This window comes from Phyllostomus discolor, chromosome 11, assembly GCF_004126475.2.
Source record: "Phyllostomus discolor isolate MPI-MPIP mPhyDis1 chromosome 11, mPhyDis1.pri.v3, whole genome shotgun sequence".
NCBI classification, from domain to species: Eukaryota; Metazoa; Chordata; class Mammalia; order Chiroptera; family Phyllostomidae; genus Phyllostomus; species Phyllostomus discolor.
In genome coordinates this window covers 50,250,350-50,267,982 of record NC_040913.2, presented here as the reverse complement: position 1 = coordinate 50,267,982, position 17,633 = coordinate 50,250,350, and the positions used below count along the sequence as shown (strand labels likewise).

The window sequence follows — 17,633 nt, the reverse complement described above, 5'->3', positions numbered from 1 at the left end:
AAAACTCCCTCACCCTGAATTGAGGCAGCAAGGGCTTACTGTAACTTCCTAAAGTCTGTGCTCCCAGTATGGAGTGTAGCCAGTTCAACCACTTTTCCCTTTGCATTTGCAAATATTCTTCTTCTGTGATGTGATTAGCAACAGCATCTCCTTTGTTTTCTGTAAAAGGTAACCACCTAAAGCAAACCTGTGCATAGTAAATGAGGACCATCAGGTAATGTGCCCAGAAAAGAAATAAAGGCTGGTCAAGGCAAGGGATGAAGTTTTTTCTCCTCCTGAAAGAGAAGCCATGCTGTCCCTTTTCCTCCGCAGGACTTGGTCCCACAAGCTGGGGTCCGCATCACCAGTATGCCTGTGTTCCTCTCTCTCTTACTCTCTCTTTTCCCCTTTTCTTAAAGCATAACCTTTAGCATCTCTTGCAGGGCTGGTTTGGAGAAGGTATATTCTTTGAGGCTTCTTTCGTCTGGGAAACTCCTTATTTAGCCTTCCATTTTAATTGAGTGCCTTGCTGAATAGAGTAACCTTGGTTGTAGGCCTTTGTCTTTCATTACTTGAAATATTCCTTGCCAATCCATTCTGGCTTATAGCATTTCCATTGAGAAATCAGCTGCTAGTGTTATCAGGGCTCCCTTGTATGTTAATTCTTTTTTCTCCCTTTAAGATTCTCTCTTTGTCTTGGAATTTTACCATATTAATTATGATGTGTCTTGAAGTGGGCCTCTTTTGGTTCCTCTTGATTGGCACTCTTTGAGCTTCCTGGACTTATGTGTGAGTTTTTCTCTCATCAAACTAGGGAAGTTTGCCATCATCTCTTTTTCAAACAGGTTTTCTATCACTTCCTCCTCCTCCTCCTCTTCTTCTATCCCTATTATAAGAATATTAATATGTTTCATGCTGTCCAGGTGTTCCCTTAACCCCTCTCCCCCTTTTTTTTTTTGAGTCTCTTTTCCTTTTCTTGCTCTTTATGGGAGTTTTTTTCTACCTTGTCCTCTAGCTCACTGATTCAATCCTCTGCTTCATGTCACCTTCAAGTGCTTCAAAAGCACTTCATGCTTTTGATTCTTCTACTGTATTCTTCAATTCAGTAATTGTGTTCTTCATTTCCTCTTGGCTATGGTAAAAATATGGAATGCTTCACAAATTTGTATGTCATTCTTGTGCAACAGCCAAGCTAATTTTCTCGGTATCATTCTAATTTTAGTATATATGCTGTCAAAGTGAGCCCCCCCCCTTTTGTTTTGTTTAGGAGGTTCCTATACTTGCCATCCACTGTAAATGAGAGTCTTGCTGGTTAGAGTGCTCTTCGTCACAGGCCTTTACTTTTCATTACTTGGAATATTTCTTACCATTCCCTTCTGGCTTGTAGTGTTTCTGTTTAGAAGTTAGCTGCTAGGTTTATTGGAGCTCCCCTGTATGTAACTTGCTGTTTGTCCCTTGCCACTTTTAAGATTATCTCTTCATTTTTAAATTTTGCCATTTTTTGGCCATACTGCCCAAAGTGATTTATAGATTCAATACAATCCCTATTAAAGTACCAATGACATATTTCACAGATATAGAAAAAACATTTCAAAAATTTATATGGAACCGTAAATGACCCCAAATAGCTGGAGTAATTTTGAAAAAGAAGAACAAAGCAGGAGGAATCACAATACCTGATATCAAACTGTATTACATGGCCATTGTAATTAAAACAATGTGGTACAGGCATTAAAAACAGATACATAGACACATAGAACAGAATGGAGAGCCCAAAAATAAACCCAAGTCTCTATTGTCAATTAATATTTAAAAAAGGGGAAAAAGCATAAAATGGAGCAATAATAGCCTCTTCAATAAATGGTGCTGGGAGAACTGGGTGGCTACATGCAAAAAAATGAAACTTGATCACCAATTTACACCATACTCAAAAAAATCCAAGGTGGATAAAAGACTTAAATATAAGTTGTAACACCATAAAAGTCCTAGAGGAAAACATTGGCTGGAAAATCTCGGACATACCATGCAGCATCCTCTTCACTGATATGTCCCCTAAAGCAAAGGACATAAAGGAAAGAATAAACAAATGGGACCTCATCAAATTAAAAAACTTCTTAATGGCTAAAGAAAGCAGCATTGAAATAAAAAGAGAGCCAACTGTATAGGAAAACATTTGCCATTGATACCTCAGACAAGGGTTTGATCTCCAAAATATATAAAGAACTCACATGACTCCACTCTAGGAAGACAAAAAACCCAATTAAATAATGGTCAAAAGACTTGAACAGACACTTCTCCAAGGAGGACCTAGAGGGTCCAGAGACATATGAAAAGATGCTCAGTATCACTAGCCATCAGAGAGATGCAAATTAAAACGACAATGAGATACCACCTCATACCCATCAGAATGACCAACAAACAAATGAACAAACAAGTTGGAGAGGATGCAGAGAAAAGGGAACCCTAGTACACTGTTGGTGGGAATGCAGACTGGTGCAGCCACTGTGGAAAACAGTGTGGAATTTCCACAGAAAACTAAAAATAGAACTGCTTTTTGACCCAGCAATTCCACTGCTGGGATTGTACCCTAAGAGCCCTGAAACACCAATCCAAAAGAAGCTGTGCACTCCAATGTTCATAGCAGCACAATTTACAATAGCCAAGTGCTGGAAGCAACCTAAGTGCCCATAAGTAAATGAGTGGATCAAAAAACTATGGTCCATATACACAATGGAATTCTACAGAGCAGTGAGAAAGAAAGAGCTCCTACCCTTTGTGACAGCATGGATGGAACTGGAGAGCGTTATGCTAAGTGAAGTAAGCTAGGTGGTGAGGGAAAAATACTATATGACCTCACCTTTGGCTTGAACATAATCAACAGAAGAAAAAAGTCAAATGAAATATAACCAGAGTCATTGAAAATAAGAACAATCTAAGAATAGCCAGAGGGGAAGGAGGATGGGACAGAGAAGAGAAGGGTCTTCAGGAACTAATATAAAGGACACATGGGCAAAACCAAGGGGGAAGGTGGGAGCAAGGGAGGGAGGTGGGTTTGGAGGGGGTGGCAGGAATGGTTGGGGAAAAAATACAGACAACTGTAATTGAACAGCAATAAAACAATTAAAAAATAAAGTTTGACATTTTTGTTATGATGTGTCTTAAAGTAGGCCTCTTCAGATTCATCTTGATTAGGACCCTCTCTCTTTCCTGGGCTTGTGTGGCTTTTTCTCTCATCAATTTAGGTAAGGTTTGTCTCATTACTTTTTCAAACAAGTTTTCTAGGCTTTGCTCCTCTTCTTCTCCTTCTGGTATTCCAATGATACAGATATTATTGCATTTCATGTTGTCCTGTAGCTCCCTTAAACCTTCTTGATTCTTTCTGAGACTTTCATTTTATTGCTCTGTTTGGGATTTTTTTATTCTAATTTGTCCTCTAGCTGGCTAAATCCATCCTCTGCTTCATCTAGCCTGTTTTTAATTCATTCTACTGTGTTCTGCAATTCAGAAATTGTGTTCTTCATTTCCTTCTTGCTCTTATTAGTAGTTTCTATGTCCTTTTTCATGCTGACTTAGTTTACAATAAGTTCATTGTAGCTTCCCTGTAGTTCTTTGTAGTTCTCACTGAGCTCATTGTGTTTTCCTATAACTATTGTTTTGAGCTCAATGTCTGATAGTTTACTTGCCTCTCCTTCATTTAGCACTCTTTCTTTGGTTTCCTTCCTTTACAATTGGTGGTTGTTTCTTTGTTCCCCCATTTTGGGTACTCTTGTTTTTCTGCTGTTTAGATTGATCTGCTCTGACACCCTGTCTTCATGGTGTGATCTTCAATGGTAGAAGATCTGTGGAATTCAGTGGTGCAGTCTTCTTGAAATCTTGAACCTGATGTTTTTGGGATGAACTTTATGCTGTTTATGTTGGCTCTCTGGTTTTAATTTTTTTTCCGTGGGGTCATTTTTTTTGTAGGTTGTTCCCTCCAGCTGACTGACTGAGAGTCACTCTACCCACCACATCTTGTATTCTGTTGTGAAGATGCTGTCACAACAAAACCACACAATCCAGGAAACAAACCCACACCTGCAAAAAATACACCCCACCCACAATCCCAATATTAACAGCAAATGAGTCAGTATTAATAAGAGTGTAAAGAGATTAAGGCTGTTATAAGAAAGGAGAAATGAATATAATATAGCTAACTGAAAGAAAAATGATTTTGAGAGTGTAGATGGGGGAGCAATAATAAGAGCAGGGAATCAGAGCAAGGCAAGGAGAGAAAGCAAAATTTATGTTGTAAATTAACAAGGGAATGAAGAAGACAGAATGGAGCAAGAGAAAGGAAGTGTATACTATCAGGTTTAAGCAGAAATGTAAAAAATATATTGAGAGGGAATGAAAGAAAAAGGAAAAATGAGTCAATAAATTAAAAAGAGGAACTAAATTGAAGAAAAAGTTTCACCACAGCATTATCAACAACAAATGAGCTAAGATTAATATAAGTGGGATGGGAATAAGAAGGAAAAAAAAAGAAAGAAAAGCTTAAGAGCTGTCTAGAGGAAAGGGAATTAGTTTTGAGATGATAGAGGGAGAAGGAATACTAAGGGTGAGGAATGAAAACTAGGCTAAGACGGGGGAGAATTAAAATTTGATACAAAAATAGAAAGACAAGAGAAGGTAGTATTGAGTAAGAGAGGGGAATGTTAAAATTTGAGATTTGAAATACCAAATAGTGATCTAGTGATAAAATGGCAGAAACGTGACAACCACCACTTTATCCACAACTAATGAGCAAAGATTGATAAAGGTGGGGAGAGTACAAGGGTATTTTAAGAGTGGGAAAAAGAATATGAGGTGATCAATGACAAGAAAAATGATTTTTAGAGGCTGGACGGGGGAGAAATAGTGTGGAATGAAAACAACTGGTAGCAAGGGAGAAATAGAATTTAAAATGAAAATAAGAAAAGAAGGTAAAATGGGATAAGAGGAGGGAGGAGCAAAATATGAGATTTGAAATAAACTATAATATAAAATCTAGTGACTTCATATGAACAAGCTTGAAGGACAAGAAATGAATGTTAGAAAGCTGTGCAGGAAAGAATATATTGCAATCATGAAGAAGAGTGCAGTGAATTTATCTCAGTAGCATCTAGTATTTACCACTGTATTTTTTCTTTCTGGGTCCACCTCTGGTGATTTCAGATGGTTTCCCAGTCTGGCCTTAGGCAGTCTATTGAAGATTACAGGAGGTCCACCATCTAGGGCTGACTCCTTCAGTTAATCTATTCATTCTGTACTGTACAGTCAGCCTTAAGTACCACAGGTTGTAGCAGAGTAAATCCTGTGGGTGGGGCTATTGCTTCCCCTGTGGCTAATGCCACTCAGAAAGGGTGGACTGTCTGAGCAATATAGCTCTAGCAGTATGGGGGATGACCCAGCACCAGGATCCTGGTGGCTGCTTTCTCAGTTCTCTCCCCAGAGCTACTGTCCCCAGCCTTTCTACAAACACCTCCAGTCTCCTCTACATACCCCATTTGCCAGAGCCCAAGGTAAGTGGCTACAAATGAAATTTTATGCATTGACCCTTTAAAAGGCTCTGTGTGACTCCAGTCATCTGTCTCTGGCACAGAGAAACCCTGTCATTTTTTCTCAGCTGGATATTATCTGGGTTCTTTTGGGGCTCTGGTGCTATAGGCTGGGGAGTCCAGCTTGGGGTTTAGACCTCACACTTCTCAGGAGGACACCTCTGGCAACTGAAATATCCCTCCAGTACTTCAGCTGCCTCCTGTGATAGCTCAGCCAGTCCTCTTGCATCTCCTCTTCCTTACATACCAGTCATGTTGCAATGAAGCTGTTTTGTCTGTCTATCTGTGGTTATAAGGCTTCTTTCCTGCTATTGGTTAGTTGTTTATTCCATATGATTTCTCTAAAATTTAGTTGTTATTCCAGATTGGTCCTGGGGGAAGGTTAGTGTACTTTCTACTTGCTCCTTTGCCATTTTGGATCCAGTTAAAGATTTTTATTTTTAAAAAATAATATGATAGACTGTACAGAGCATTGCTCACAGTAGCTCAATAAAAATTGCATTTTACCTATAAAATACTAAATCTGAACAAAACTTTAGTGACCCCCTAGTTCAATCTTCTTGCTTTAAAGATTAAAAAACTGAGCTTCAGAAAGGTTAATTAACCTAACCAAAGTAACAGATAGAAAGTAGCAGACCTGGGGCTAGAATCCAGATCTTCTAGTTCAGGGGCATCAAACTCATTTTCACTGGGGGCCACATCAGCATCATGGTTGCCTTTAAAGGGCTGAATGTAATTTTTGGACTGTATAAATGTAACTACTCCTTAACTAGGGACAAGGAGATTGGTGCTGCCACTGGGTAGAAGCAAAGTGCCAGACCAGATAAAACAAGATGGAGGGCTGGATTCGGCCCACAGGCCTTGTGTTTGCCACCTGTGTTCTAGTTCTTCAAATTCTATTCCTTGTCACTTATGAAGGTGCCACACCATCCTGCCCTATCTCCCTTTTGCAAGATAGCAGACAAGAATTACTGAAGCATTCCTCTGATTTCTTAATTTTAGAATTGATGACACAAGCACCAAATTGTGAGCACCTGGAACATATGCATGTCCATGCACAGACATTCACACTGTTAACACATTAAAAGACAAAGGTCCTGGAAGATAGCATTGTATTGTGAGAAGAGAACTATATACCATGGAATGTTGGGGAAATGTAATTAACACTATTGCCCACTTAATACCATTTCCATTTTCTTGCTAAAAATAATGCAATTGTATTAGCAATTGGGAGATGGAGGCAATGTGCTCACAGATGGACCTGTGAGCTGGTTTAACCAAGTAATTTCCTCCTAGGTAATGAGATATAAAGAGGAATTGCTTGAGAGGCTTTGGGAAATATTTCTGTCCTGATAAAAATAAATGCACACACACATAAACACAAAAGGAGTCTGCCATGGGTTGGCTCCTTGATGACACTACTGAGCTGTCAAAACAACCTGGAAGCAACTCCCTCCTTACTTATGGTCATACTATTTTCAGCCACTTGCATCTGGTGTTCTTTAACTTTCAGCTGAAAGTATATTTACTTTGCTTCTCCGAGCCTCAGTTTTTTCTTCATAAAATGATGATAACAATACCTTCCTGACATAGTGATTGTGAGGAAGAATTGAGATAATAAAATATTTAACATAAAAGAACCCAATAAATAGTAGCTATCAATATCATTATCATTATTATTATTATTATATTATATCAAAATATTCAACAGTGAAAATGTTTTCTCCACTCCCCAATCTCCTTGACACCTGGAACAGTGACACTTTGACTCCTTACAACAGTGGTTTGGGGAAAGTACACCCACCTGATTCCTCCTCTCAGAATGCTGAGGTGCTTAAGGCATGAGTGCAATCAGCCTGGGAGCTGGGGAAAATATTAAAATAAAAGTCCAGTATGTAAAATCAAAGCATAGACTTCTGGTCAAGATGGAGGCATAGGTAGACATGCTTCACCTCCTTGCACAACCATAAGAAGGATTATAACTAATTTCAAAATGAGAAACATCCAGAACTGCCAGAAAATTTAATTGTACAGAAGTATGACAACCAAGGATTTAAAGAAGCTATACTCATCCAGACAGGTAGAAGGGGTAAAGCTGAGGAACTGGGGCAGAGAGAACACAGCATGGCAGTGGCAAGCTGATGACAGTGAGGCTGCAGCAGCAGCCAGGGGAATGGGCGGTCCCACATTCATGTGTGGTGGATAAAAATCAGGGGAACACCTTTTAACCAAGCATTCCCAACTCCAGGCCAGACTGCACAGCCCAGGGTACCAGCACCAAGAAAAATTAAGACTTATAACTTCTTGTTGTAAAAACCAGTGAGGTTTGGTGCAGCAGAAGAAAATGCCTGTTTCTCAGGAGAGCCTGGAACATACATAAACCCACCCACTCTGGAAACCACAACTAGGGCAGCAGCTGGAGGGGCACCAGTTGCATACAGGAAGTGGGTGAAGTGACTGCAAATGGGATGGTGCCAGGCAAGCCCCCAGAAGGCAGCTAGCAGTGGCATTTCCTCTCTTCAACCACTCCCCCACACATGGAGCCACTAAACAGTGGAACAGGCTGCCCACCCTGGCAAATACCCAAGGCTCTGTCCCATAAAACATAACAGGTGTGCTAAGACAGGAAGTCAAAGCAGCTCTATCTAGTACACAGATCCAGGGAGGCTGCCAAATTGAGGAGACAAATAAATATGGTCCAAATGAAGGAACAGAGCATACTACAGAAAAATTACTAAGTAATGCAGAAATAGGCAATTTATCAGATGCAGAGTTCAAAACACTGGAGATCAGAATGCTCAGAAATCTCACTGAATGTGGCAAAAGCATAAGGGAAGAAATGAAGGCTACACAAAGTGAAATAAAGAAAAATCCATAGGAAACCAACAGTGAAAGGAAGGTAAGCCAGGATCCAAATCAACAATTTGGAACATAAGGAAGAAAGAAACATTCAACCAGAACAAAATAAAGAAACAAGAATTCAAAACAAAAATTAGAAGAGTTTAAGAAGATTCTGGGACATCTCTAAAAGGGCCAACATCTGAATCACGGGAATGCCAGAAGGAAAATAGGAAGAGCAAAAAATTGAAAACTTATTTGAAAAAATAATGAAAGAGAATGTCCCTAATTTAGTGAAAGAGACAGACATACAAGTCCAAGAAGTACAGAGAGTCCCAAACAAGTTGGACCCAAAGAGGACCCCACCAAGAAACCTCATAATTAAAGTGTCAAAGGTCAAAGATAAAGAGAAAATCTTAAAAGCAGCAAGAGTAATGTACAGAATTACCTACAAAAGAGTTCCCATAAGACTATCAGCCTATTTCTCAAAAGAAACTTTGCAGGCAAGAAGAGACTATCAAGAAGTATTCAAAGTGATGTAAAGCAGGGACCTACAACCAACATTATCCAGAAAAGTTATAACTTACAATTAAAGGGCAGATAAACTCCTTCCCAGACAAGACAAAAACTAAAGGAGTTCATCATCACCAAGCCCTTATTATATGAAATGTTAAAAGAAGTAACCAGAGGGGAGCTGGGAGAGGGTAATGGGGGGAAAAGGAGGAAGGGTTTTCAGGGTCATGTACAAAGGACACATAGACAAAACCAAAGAGCGGTAGAATCAAGGGTGGGGAGTGGGTATGTCTGGGGTGGAGGGAGTGCTGGCGGCAAAATGGAGACAACTGTACTTGAACAACAACTAAAAAAGGTCTTATTTAAGAAAAAGATCAAAACTATGAACACTAAAATGACAACAAATTCACAACAACCAACAACTGAATTACAAAACCAAAAACTAAGCAAACAACTAGAACAGGAACAGAACCTTAGATAATGGAGATCATTTGGAGGGTTATCAGGTAGGAGGGGGATGGGGGAAAATGGAGGAAAAGGGATAGGGATTTAGAAGCATAACTGGGTTGGTACAAAATAGACAGGGGGATGTTAAGAGCAGTGTAGGAAATGGAGAAACCAAAGAACTTACATGCACAACCCATAGACATGAACTGGGGAGGGGGATCACTGGAGGGAATGGGGTACTAGGTGGAGGGGGGAAAAGGGGAAAAATTTTGTACAATTAATATAGCATAATCAATAACATATATTTAAAAAACAAAATCAAAACATGTAATGCATCATGATGACATATTGAAAGATCTGAGTAAGCCTTAAGGTGTTCCTTTCTTCTGTCCTAGAAATCCCAACTCTGGCAATCTAGCCAATGTAAATAATACAAATGAATAGAAAAACTTCAGCCACAAAATCTTTAATTCAGCATTATTTTGGAAGTAGATAATAATATTTACCCTTGATGTAATGCAATTTTAAAGCCAACACAAAAATTTTTATTGAAGACTATGTTGGAGTAAGGCAGTACAATTTTCTACATATACTTAAATGAAAAAAGTCAGAATACAGGTGTATGTACACTGTAGTTACAACAGTGTGGAGCACAGCTATTATTAGGCTGGAGTATAATTGGCAAATCATGGTTAAGTAAGTGTGGTAGAACACAGGAAATAAGGGGGCTGTGGATTCTTAAAGAAATTCTGGCCAAAGAAGGGAGGAAAGATGAGATAACAATGATAATGGGGCACACTAAGGGCTTGTTTTCTCTGCACTAAGGCCATTAGGTAGATTTCAAAATAGTCCAGGTAGTTGAGTACAGACCTGAAGGTGGGGCAGCAAAGACACAAACTGGTCAGGAGCTGAGCCCTGAGAAGTCCTCCAGACAGGAGCGTCATCCCAGGAAGCTCCACACAAGTAGTATGAGGGAGGTGAAGAACATCTGAAATGTGGGATTTAGAAAACACAGGGAAACTGCTTCCCCATGCCCCTCATGGGATAAATAGTTCTTATAGAATGTTTCCTATTAAGTCGCCATAAGAGCCTTATGGTCAGAGTACTGTCAGGCACTCCTTAACTAAGGGGATAAGTCCTGACAAATGCCTTGTTAGGTGATTTTATGCTTCCACAAACACCACAGGATGCACTTACACAAACCTAGATGTCTGCTACTGTAACTGTATGTGCTGTATACTTTTCTACAACTGGAAAGCACAGTATGTTTGTTTACACTGGCATCACCACAAATACACAAGTAAAAATTAGGACCATTATGATGTCACTAGACAAGAAACATTTTTTAGCTCCATTACAATTGTTGCGTGGGTCACCGGCCAGCAGTGATCACGGAACGCTGCAGATGGCTCGACAAAAAACACGCGAGAAAAAACATGCACAGAAACAAACTAGTTTCTGTGGAGAAATAGGGACGAAATGGCCACCCCTTCTAGTGAGGAGTGCACTGATTTACCATCCATACCTGCTTTTATTGGGCTCATTTTGCATAATAATTCAGGTAAAGTACAGTACTCATTAGGGGAAGTAAGGAACCATAGAAAACAAGGAACTCTGCCCGTCTATTTTGAGTTGGGGGTCAAAGAGCTGTAAGACTTTGAGGAACAAGCTAACTTCCTCCTAGGACCCTTCTCATTCAACTGAGAGCATTCTAAACAAAGAAGGTTTCACAGTAATTTACATATTCTTTCTTAGGCCTGATCACCCAGGGAATCCGCCCTTTTCAGCACAGAGCTGCACCACCCTGTCATTGTTTCAGGCTTAGGTGGAGCAAGGGAACTAAGGCAACCAAGAGATAAGATTTTCTCCCAGACGATGAGAACTCAGGCTATGTCAAAGCCAAGGAGTGAGGGTCCATCACCCCCTTTTGCTGCAGCCCCCCAAGTCCTTCTTTTGGGGGGCCTCCCAAAGTGATCGTGCCTGTCTTAGGTCATTCCCCCCTTGGGGAATCTTACCCGTCTTTGGCTAACCGACCAAGCTTTTGGGGGTTCAGTTATGAATAAAGCAGCAGAAGCAGCATTCCTGCCAGGGAGATAAGCTTTTGTCTCCTTGCTGGCTTACAGTTCCAAGGGCGTTCCCTTAGCCTTAGCCTAGGCGGGGGTTTCAGCTTCTGATACCAGTCAGGGCGGTTCCCAACATACAATCTTATGGGATCACATTTGTATATACAGTTTGTTATGTGGTGCATGACTGGGTACTAGAAAAGCATAGGCAGACAGGTTTCTTTTTTTGTCAGGTTTTCTGTGCAAGGCAGTATATCAACTATATTTCTTAAAACTAATTTCCTAAGAAAAGAATGGAAGGGCCTACAGATATTATAGATACATGTTTTAAAGACATATGAAAAAATAAAATAAATATATAAATGTAAGTATATTTCTATATTATAAATATAAATAAAGTATCTTTGCAATTAGTGCCTACTGTATCTTATGCCTGATTTAGATCATCATACATAAAATTCTAACCCATCATTAATTTGGGGTTCTTTTGTGTGGTTTTCTTGCCCATTTGCATGCATGCTCTTGCATCTGGCCCTATGTAATCACTGCATGCATTGTTCTGCTACAGGATATCCCATAGGATATAGGTAGAAGCCAGGTTCCATGTAGGAATGAGACTGCATGTTCCCTTGAAGAAACAGACCTTCCTGACTCAGAGAGTAGGAAGATGAAACCTCTGGCTATGACCATGTATAACTTCCAATTTGGAGTCTCCCATTGTCATCCCAACTGACTCTACTACTACTGGTCCCTTACTGATCTTTTACTCTACCCAATTATCTCCACCTCTAAAAGGGGCCCTAAAACAGAGCAATTTGACACTTTTTTTTACATAACAAATATTGTTATATTTGGAAATGAAAATCATAATACAATCTGTTTACCCATATAATGTTGAAAGAAAATCAATAATGTGGTAAGATAAAGAATAAATAAAAGGATGGTATATATAACAAAAGAGTATATACTTCCATAAAAATGTTCAGGCACAACTCAAATGAATGAAACTCAAATTTTTCGAGCTAAATGTGGAATCAATATGGTTACAATGGGGCCTGATACAGTGTTTTTGAGCCTTATCAGCAACTTAAATACCATAGGCAGTGCTGCTGTCAGTGGTGTGATGGGATTTCTACAATGGGGAGCAGCACATATTAAAGCTCCAAAATAACCAGTGCAAGCTTTCTTCAATTCACACAGCAGTCATATTTCTGGGAAATGTAATATATGTGACTATGCAGAAAATAGTTTGTGTTTACATAGGAAACAAAATTAGGTTCTAGGATCAGATAATTTCTAAAGATGGGCTTTTAAAAAAACTACACAAATATCTGGGGCATTCAAAAGCTGAATTCAAATTCAAGAAGCATTCTTTTACCCTGGCTGGTGTGGCTCAGTGGATTGAGCTCTGGACTGCAAACTGAAATGTCACCAGTTTTTTTTTTTTTAATGATTACCTGGCTTTCTCTTAAAGACAATTTTTTTTCAAAGATTTTATTTATTTATTTACTTTTAGAGAGGGAAGGGAAGGAGAGAGAGAGAGAGAGAGAGAGAGAAAGAGAGAGAGAGAGAGAGAGAGAAACATCAATGTGCGGTTGCTGGGGGTTATGGCCTGCAACCCAGGCATGTACCCTGGCTGGGAATCGAACCTGGGACACTTTGGTTCCCAACCCGTGCTCAATCCACTGAGCTACACCAGCCAGGGCTGAAATGTCACCAGTTTGATGCCCTGTTAGGGCACATGCCTGGAGCATGGGCTGGGTCCCCATTTAGGGGTGACATGAGGCAACCAATTGAATTTTCTCTCACCTCCCTTCTTTCTCTGTCTGAAAATAAAATCTTTTTTAAAAATAAAAAAACACGTTCTTTCTTGTGCAGAATTATCCAGAGTATTATGGATGTCTAGCATTTCTGGCCCCCATCCACCAAGTGTCAGGAGTGAGAGCTAATAAAACTTTCAAAGCACTGTCAGTGAAAACCACTGGTCTCAGTTTATGAGTTGAACTCATACTCTCTGGGAAAGTCTAACCATAAACATGTGTACCTATAAACAGGCACCAATAAAGTGCACCTGTGTCAACCACCCCAGATTCAGCTATAGAGTTGACCCTTGTACAACATGGATTTGAACCATATAGGTCCACTCTTATGTGGATTTTTTCCAATAAACACTTACAGCTCTGTAAATATATTTTCTCTTCTTTATGATTTTCTTAGTAACATTTTCTCTCTCTATTGTAAAAATACACTATATAATACAAATAACATACAAAATATGTATTAATTAACTGTTTATATTATTGGTAAGGCTTCCTGTCAATACTAGTCTATTAGTAGTTAATTTTGGTGAGTCAAATTTAGACATAGGTTTTTTGCTTTTTTATTTTTTATTTTAAATCATTCTTATGTTCAATTATAGATGACATAATTATAATATTAGTTTCAGGTGTACACCCTAGTGATCAGACATTACATAATAAGTGATCATCCTGATGAATCTTACCCATTTGACACTATACATAGTTATTAGACTATTATTGACTATATTGCCTATGCTTTAATTTACATCCCCACTGGCTATTCTGTAACAACAGATTTGTACTTCTTAATTCCTTTGTCTTTTCACCTCTTCCCTGAAGCTTCTTCCCATCTAGAAACTATCAAAATGTTCTGCATCTATGATTCTCCTTCTGTTCTGTTTGTTCATTTATTTTGTTTTTTTATATTCAGTTATTGATAGATACATATTTATTGCCATTTTATTGTTCATATTTGTGTCTTCTTCAAGAAGACCCTTTAACATTTCGTATAATACTGGTTTGGTGGTGATGAACTCCTTTAGCTTTTTCTTGTCTGTGGAGCTCTTTATGTGTCTTTTGATTCTAAATGATAGCTTTGCTGGGCAGAGTAATCTTGATTGTGGGTCCTTGCTTTTCATCACTTTGAATATCTCTTGTCAATCCCTTCTGGCCTGCAAAGTTTCTTTTAAGATATCAGCTAACAGTCTTATGGGAGTTACCTTGTAACTAACTAACTAACTGCTTTATTATTGCTGCTTTTCTCTCTTTAACCTTTGGCACTTTAATTATCATGTGTCTTGGTGTGGTCTTCTTTGGGTTCATTTTGTTTGGGGCTCTATGCTTCCTGGACTTGTATGTCTATTTCCTCCACCAAGTTAGAGAAGTTTTCTGTCATTATTTTTTCAAATAGGTTTTCAATTTGTTGCTCTCTTTCTTTTCTTTCTGGCATCTCCCTCATGATGTGAGTGTTGGTACACTTGAAGTTATCCCAAAGGCTCTTTACATTATTCTCATTTCTGGGAGGATTCTTTTTTCTTTTTGTTGTTCTAGTTGGGTGTTTTTTATTTCCTTATATTTCAAATCACTGATTTTATTCTCGGCTTCACGCACTGTACTATTGATTCTCTGTAACTTATTCTTCATTTCAATCAGTGTATCTTTAATTTCTGTCTGGTACGTTTTTATGATGTTGAGGTTCTTACTAAGTTCATGAGTATGCTTATAATCAGTGCTTTGAACTCTGCATCTTATAGATTGCTTAGTTCTTCTTCTCGAGTTTTATTCTGTTTTATTTGGACCATGTTTCTTTGTCTCTTCATTTTGGCAGCCTCCCTGTGTTTGTTTCTGTGTCTTAGGTAGAGATTCTATTTCCCCCAAGTTTGGTAGAGTGGCCTAATGTAGTAGGTGTTCTGTAGGGTCCAGTGGCACAGCTTCCCTAATCACCCAAACTGAGCATTCAAGGTGCAGCCCCCCATTATGAACTGTGTACACCCTCCTCTTGTAGTTGAGCCTTGATTGCATTGGCACATCAATGGGATGGAATTATCCAGGCTGATAAGCTTCAAGGACCACCAACCACTGACCTCCCACCACCGTGGAGGATTAGCTATGCAGAGGCCCACCCCACAGTGTAGGACTTACTTTAGTAGGGCTCTGGTACCTGTTGAGTCCACCCCTTGACTGTTACTTGTGGAAGTCATTGAGTGATTGTGCTTTGATGTGGTCTAAAGCTGTCCACTAAAAACATTTTGGTGTCTCCCAGTCCACCACCCAGGCCACCCAGCATAAGCTACAAAGTGATCTGCAGATGGCTTCTACCTGTCCTGGGCTTGTATGTGTCCAGGTGAGGCCAAGCTATGAACCAAGGCTGGCTGCTGCTAGTGCTGGGGCCACTTAGTGAGAGATACAGGGCTTGCTGAGGCCAGATGATGCTTGTTTGACAGAATTTAGGAAAATCTGAAGCATGAGCCAAGACAACTCAATCATATGTAAAAGCCACTGGAAACAGTTTGGGTGGGCCTGATAATTGGATGGGGAGGAGCCTTAGGGAATCACTAGAGCAGGGTAAACAGTATGAGCTAGGTTGTTAGAGACACAGACATGGTACCCACCTCTGGCTCTGTGGAGGGAGGTCTTATCAAAGGAACAATGCCCTCTACCAGCATTTCTGTCTGTGAGAAAGCTGCCCCTCCAGCTCTCTCCCAGATGCCAAACAATTCATTTCCTCCCTGTATGTCTCTAGTGCATTTCAAGCTGCTGCCACCCAGGCTGGAGCTCAGAGGGAGTGAGTCTGAGTAAGTCTGTGCACAGACCCTTTAAGAAAAAGTGCCTATAACTCCAGAAACTTCCACCTTCCTCAGCCTCAATCCTTGCTGGTTTTTATAGCCAAAACATATGGGGACTTCTATTCCTGGCACTGGAACCCTGGGGTGGGGGACCTGGTGTGGGGCTGGGACACCTCACTTCTCAGGGGGGACCTCTGCAGCTGAGATATCCTTTCTGATTTTCATCTGCCACACATGGGTGTGGGACCAGCCCATACCATATCTCTTCCCCTCCTACCAGTCTTAGTGTGGTATCTTCTTTAATTCTGCAGTTGTGGGACTTTCATTCAGCTCCATTTTTGGTGGTTCTGAATAATGGCTTTTCTGTAAGTTACTTATAATTTTGATGTGGTTTTGGGAGGAGGCAAGTACCATATTTACCTATGCTGCCATCTTGACCAGAAATCTAGATGTGGATTTTTCACTGCACAGGAGGTTGGCACCCCTGACCCTGTTGGGGGACTCTGCCTGTGGGGTCCCCCATCCCTCCCCCCAGCCACCACAGATAAGAATAAGTGTACCAAGACATGATCTGCTTGGGGAGGAAAGGTGGCCGACCTCTCCAAGGAGAAGGTCCAGGAGCCTGTTCCACAATGGCCTTTTATTGGGTTTATTTGCATAGGAATACAGGCATATATGTAAAGCTCACCAATCATTGTTAGGTAGTAATGATCAAACAATAGATAGCATTCAAAGAACTACGAGGGCTTATTTTGAGTCAGGGTCAGATAGCTAAAGGGCCATAAAACTTTGGGGAAACAAACTCATTTCATGTTTGGACCCTTATTACTTAAATTGAGGGTATTAGCAAAGCAGGTTTCACAGGATTTAATGCATTCTTTCTTAGGCCTGATCCCCCGAGGGAACCCACCCTTTCCAGCACAGGGCCACCCCCACCTCTGGCATTGTTTCAGGCTTAAGTGAGGCAGTGAGAGTAAGGCAGCCAAGAGATTAGGAGACTTCTTGAAGACAGAATGAAGACTCAGGCTATGTCAAAGCTGAGGGGTGAGGGTCCATCACCCCCTTTCTCTATGGCCCCCCAAGTACTTTCCTGAGGGCCCCTTCATAACTGTGCCTATCTTAGGTTGTCCCTCACTTGAGGAATCTTACGTGTCATTGGCTAACCAGTCATCCACTCAGGGCCAGGCAGGGTGAAGTAAAGGCAGCAGAGGTGGCACCCCTGCCAGGGAGATGAGCTTTGTCTCCTTAGTGGCTTATGGTTCCGAGGTCTCTCACTCAGCCTTAGCCATGAGGGATTACAGCTTCTGAAACCAGGCAGGGCAGTTCCCAATATGACCCCATGTTGTTCCAGGGTCACTTGTATTGCTTAGGGTCCCATTGTGTTGCCTAATAAATGACAGTGATACATGGAATTAAATGTCTCAGGGGACTTAAAACTTTATCAAGATTGGAGTATTGACTCTCATTACAACACTCTCACCTTCACCTTCACATGCCCCCTCACATCACTCACTGGGGAGGTAAATGTTAGGGAAATTGGGTAATCCCTGGGCTGCTGCCTGTAACACCTTTTCTCTCCCACCAATTCTTGACAAGCAAATGGCTAATGAATTCTGATTGAATGAAGACTTA

The 17,633-nt window shown here is 40.3% G+C and overlaps 1 non-coding gene across 1 annotated transcript; it reads right to left on the bottom strand.

The window, feature by feature from the left end:
* Window positions 1-1,118: 1,118 nt before the first annotated feature.
* On the bottom strand, window positions 1,119-1,225 carry LOC114508990. The gene has a single exon (XR_003685567.1). It is a non-coding gene; the product is annotated as a U6 spliceosomal RNA (small nuclear RNA).
* Between the last annotated feature and the right edge of the window lie 16,408 nt (window positions 1,226-17,633).